The sequence below is a fragment of the Lactuca sativa genome, chromosome 4 (assembly GCF_002870075.4).
Source record: "Lactuca sativa cultivar Salinas chromosome 4, Lsat_Salinas_v11, whole genome shotgun sequence".
NCBI classification, from domain to species: domain Eukaryota; kingdom Viridiplantae; phylum Streptophyta; class Magnoliopsida; order Asterales; family Asteraceae; genus Lactuca; species Lactuca sativa.
The window spans coordinates 2,825,785-2,831,109 of NC_056626.2; the positions used below are offsets into that span (position 1 = coordinate 2,825,785).

The following is a 5,325-nucleotide window of genomic DNA, read 5'->3' on the forward strand; positions in this document are numbered from 1 at the left end:
CTTCCTCATACGAAGTCAGATTTGGGCGTTCTTTTTATCGAACTTCTCGGTTTAACGAATACTACGACTTTCGTTTAGATCACTAAGGCTAAAAAGTAGTTTATCAAAAACTCACTTTTTACGACATTCAGCACCGTGCCGGTTTTGTCGCGAAACTTCGACAGGTCATAACTTTTTCGTTATAACTCGGATTTTGGTATTCTTTATATCCCCGAAATCCTTGTTTCGACCACTACAACTTTATGTAAAGATATCAGGCTTATCTCACACTTTAATTTTGATGCTTATTTTTATTCTTAATTAATTAAACCCTAATAATTAAACATAAAACACATAGAATTCACATAATTCTTTTGTAATTTCTTCAAAATGAGTTACAAAGGTTAACCTAGACTATCACCTCAATATAAATGCCTAGGATAGAAACACGAGTGTTACATAGAGTAAGGGTCAGACTCGGCGAGTCTGGTCGCGAATTCAAACTCATCTGGAATCGGAAGAAACTCGTCGAGTCAGGGTCAGACTCGTCGAGTCTCTTGCAAACAATCTAGAAAATCGTATCATTTTGTCATTAAAAACTCATTCCACCCCACACTTAATCCATACGCACTCTCAAGCAGTCATGTCTGATGATTTGGAAGATGAATAAAATCCTAAAAACGAAAATCAAACTAAAACGAAAAAGATGAAAGAAAGCAAACTCTAAAAAAAACAGGTTGCCTCCCGCCAAGCACTTCTTTTTAAGGAGTCGTTAGCTGGACTTCTTCCCCTCTACGTTTCTTCATTTTCCTGCATCAGGAATGCACACCTAATCTTTTGTGGTTTGTACTTCGTCTTGTAAGCGTGTATCTTCTTCTTGTAAGCCCATCTTAATTATTCTCTCTTCTTCCTTATAGCATCACCCTCAGCTACATGAAATTCCCATTTCTTCACCTTCTTCTTCTTTACCCCATTCTATCTCACCCTCTTTTGCACTTCCTTTTCCTTAAATTGAATTACTTCATGGTTGGTGAAAACTCGTGCTCGAGGCTTGGTATTGAATGGGTGACCAGCATCATCTCTCCTAACCCTTACATTTTCCTCTTCTTCAAAGCTTTCTTCCTCTTCAAGTGGATTGTCTTCATCATCTTGCATTATTGTGTCAAGGCATGCTACATAAACGTGTTGAAAATCACCATCCATTCCTCCTTATGCTTCCTGATCTTCTAAAGAATTAGGGAAAATCTTCTTGTCCAGAACATGCAGAGAGCTGGTAACAAGCAGATCTAAATTGTCCAAGATGCTGAGATTTTCGATTGGACTCGTCGAGTTAGGGAAAGTGACTCGGCGAGTCGGATCGTATTCCTCACTTTCCACTGTGTTTTCCGAATCGGTTCCTTTCAGCAGCTTCTCTATCTCCTCCAGGTCTTTTTCAACATCTTCATTACCTCCAGAGGATAGCAAAAACTTATTTGGATCTTCTTCTTGCAAAAGTGCAAGTTCTTTTTGAAGTATTTCATCATCCAAATCAATGAATGAGATTTCTTCTTTTCTTCCTTCTTCTCGCTTGATCCCTGGTAAAGCTTTAAACACCGCTGACTCGTCTCCTACCCTCAACGTTAGTGTGGACTCGTATACATCTATCAATGCGCATGTAGTGTTCAAAAATGATCTCCCCAAAATAATTGGAATTTCGGGGTCTTCTTCCATATCAAGTACCACAAAGTCCACGGGAAAAATAAATTTGTCGACCTTAATGAGGATATCTTCACAAACACCTCTTGGTTGAATAGTCGTCTTGTCCGCCAAATGGATCTTCATATTAATAGGCCTTGGCTCCGGTAAATTCAGCTTCTTGAAGAAAGAGAAGGGCATGGCTCTGATTGAGAATGGCAAAGGGGGATTATAGGGCTTTGAGGGAATAATAGTTTTGTCATCAGTGCATGGACTCGTCGAGTCCATTAGAGGGAATCGGTGAGTCTGGTTGAGTTTAGCTGGAGCCGACTCTTCTGCCTTTTCTGTATTCACCTTGGAGATCTTCTGTGCAGGTGTGAAAATTTCTTCATAGCTGGAAGTCACAGCGTTCACATTCTCCATCCTCGGATTATTCTCGGTGTTACTTGGAAGTTGACCCGGTCTTCTCTCGTTCACTTGATGTGCAAGTTGTCCTAGCTGTTTCTCAATATTGAGAATAGATGCCTGCTGATTCCTTAGCATATTTCTGGTCTCTTGTATTGCAACATCATGATCATTATGTCTTTTCTCGGACGCGGCTATAAATCTAGTGAACATTTCTTCTAAATCGGCTTTCTTTTCCATTACCGGTTCTTCCTTTTGATAAAATCCCCTCTCTTTCTGCTTGTATTTCTCCTCCTTAGCCTTCTTGTATTCTTCATACAGGAGCCATTCCTTCTTTGGTTTCCGCCAATTCTCATCGTATCGATCGCCGCTTGAGTAGAACACTTGAGCTTTCTTGTTTCCATTTTCATCCAAGTCACAATCCTTCGTGAGATGAGGCCCTCTACAGTTCTCGCATCCAACTTGAATAGCATGGATTTTTTGATCCATTTTTTGTCATCCTTCTATCTAAACTATCGAGCTTAGCCATCATCGCCGCCATGCCATCATTTGCCGAGTTCACTACCCCCCCCCCCCCCCCGACTTACTTCATTTCTTGGGTTGTGGTATTCTCTAGAATGCTTAGAGAATTCTTCAATTAACTCCTTGATTACTGGGGGTGCCTTCTTTGTGAGTGGGCCTTGCGAGTCAAGCAATTGCCGTGTGGTGACATTGACTCCATCATAGAAGATGGAGACCTCTTGTTGGCTATTGAGGTCATGGTGTGGGCAATTTCTAAGAAGACCTTTGTACCTTTCCCAAGCCTCATAAAGGGATTCTTCGGGTTGTTGCTGGAAGTTGGAAATGGCTTTCTTCAACTTGGCTATTTTGGAAGGCGGGCAAAAGTGTTCTATGAATTCTTCTTTCATCTTAGCCCATGTGGTGATCGACCCGACCGGAAGTGACTTGAGCCAATCGTTTGCAGCACCCTTGAATGTGACTAGAAGCATGCGAAGTAGTTGGGTCTCGCGTGACACATTTGGTACATTGAAGTAGTCAGCCACATCATTTACTTCATCCAAGTGCTTGTAGGCGTCTTCGTGGTCTTTTCCATTGAAGGGAATCTCCTTGAGTTCGGCGAGGATATGACACTTTAGCTCGAAAGTAGCGGTAACGGGAATTGCGGGCTGCACAAGTCCCGGACCAGTGTCATCGTGCATCCTCTTCTTCCATTCCCCCATGGGGACTTCATCGATATTAGCCATGATAGCTAACTCGTCCTCAAAATCGGATTCATACTCGTACGTGGGTTCTTCTTCTTCCTCGGTCTCGTACTCGGTGTCTTCTTTAATTGGGTCTTCGATTGTCAAAGAGGCGTTGGATGCTCCTGATTTGCTACTCTTCTTCTTGCTGAAAACGGACTTGAGGTTCTTTAGTGGCGAATTCTTTGAAGAAGCGGATTCTCCAACGACTTTTCCTTTGCTCCTCCTTAATGCGGATTCCGGGTCTTCGAGAGGAGGGACCAGAGGTGTATCAAATCCTCGAGTCATGAAACAACTGCAAGAAAAACAAAAACAAACGCGTAAAAGGAACAAAAAGAAAAAAAATTAAAACTGTGAACCGCGATGAACTCGCCGAGTCGGCACGAGTGCACTCGGCGAGTTGAAGGCAAAAACAGAAAAAAAAAAATTCTAATTACTTTTAAAAACAGATTTTTATTAAAACTTATACTAATTACTAAATTACCTAAGAATTAACTTTGTGTAAGATAAATCCCACACAAAGGATCGATTAAACTAGAATTTAGTGCTAATTTAGAACCGTTCCCCGGCAACGGCGCCAAAAACTTGATGTGTGTAAACTCACTTAGTTTTAAACCAACTTTTAATTATAAAATAAACACACAAAGGCAGTGGACCTATCAATTGTGGTATAGCTAAATAAGTAGGGTAGCGAACACAGGGAACGGTAAATTAAAACTAAAAACTAATTTTATTTAAATTAATTAATAAGTAGGGGTTTTCTCTAGTTTTACAAGACTAGAAACTTACTAATTATCACTTAATCTAAAAGCTAGAAAAACAAAGAATTAACTAGATTCAATAATGGGAAGGACTTCTGTTTAGTTCAAATCAATTGATCTTATGGTTGATATTATGGTAACAGTGCAATGGATTAACTCTTTTGTTGGCTACCGACTCACGTGATTAGCTTCGCGTTCGCTACACTAACCCTTAGTGAACAAACTAACTCAAACAGTGATCATTTGTCTAATTTAATTAAATTCACTAGATTAATTATTCGGGTTAATTTAGACTTGCAATAGTTAACTAATTTGGTCCTTTAGTTAACTTCTTGTTGATGGTCATCACACAAGCTCACACATGAATTTACCTAATTTTCTTATTAATTCTAGTTTCATGTTCATTAATCCTAGACATATGATAAAGTGGTCACATAAACATATGAGGTTGATAATCAAAAGATGGTCATACTATTTAATTACCTTCCTATTAACAGAAAATTAATTATCATTCACACACAAGATTCTTTAGCAAGCTAAAACTAACAAAAATCACCAACATTGAATTAATCCTACCAATAATCAAACCATAGTCTCAATTTTGTATCCCCGAACAGAAGTTTAAGAGTTTTAGCTCATGATTGAGGTAATAAAAAGCAAATAACGGAATTCAAATTGCCTAACCATAATGGAAAACAAAAGATTAAGTAGAATGATGAGAATTTGCCTCAAATTTCCTTCGGAATTGGATTCTAGGTTGTATCTTCGTTCTCTAGGGTTCTTCTGGCTCTTCGATCGCAGCTAATCTCTCCAGAAGGGTTCTAGAATTGATAATGTCGATCTGAGAAGTTATCTTTATAGATGCGAAATGACTCGTCGAGTCCATTGCTGACTCGCCGAGTCCATCTCTTAATCCCCGTATGCGATAAGTCTCTGAGTCTTTATCTTCTCGAATCTTCGCTCGGACTTGCCGAGTAGTCGACCCTACTCGCCGAGTAGATGTTGTTTTTGGTGGTTTTCTTCTTTGTTCAATTACCGAGCTCCCAACCGCTTCTTCTGCTTCCTTCTGCTTCCGAGCTTCACTTTTGGAATGAAAACATAATTCAAACACTTTTAAGTACCTTTTGTCCATGATATGCGATAATTTAGATAATAAATGATAAAAAATCTATACTTAATATGAGCTAAATATGCAAATATCACATAACTTCTTCATACGAAGTCAGATTTGGATGTTCTTTTTATTGTTTTTCTTAGTTTAACAT

The 5,325-nt window shown here is 39.2% G+C and overlaps 1 non-coding gene across 1 annotated transcript; it reads left to right on the top strand.

Annotated features, from left to right (window-relative positions):
• The first annotated feature begins 2,811 nt into the window (after nucleotides 1–2,811).
• On the top strand, nucleotides 2,812–2,918 carry LOC111889908 (small nucleolar RNA R71). Its single transcript, XR_002849660.1, has one exon. It is a non-coding gene; the product is annotated as a small nucleolar RNA R71 (small nucleolar RNA).
• The last annotated feature ends 2,407 nt before the right edge of the window (nucleotides 2,919–5,325 follow it).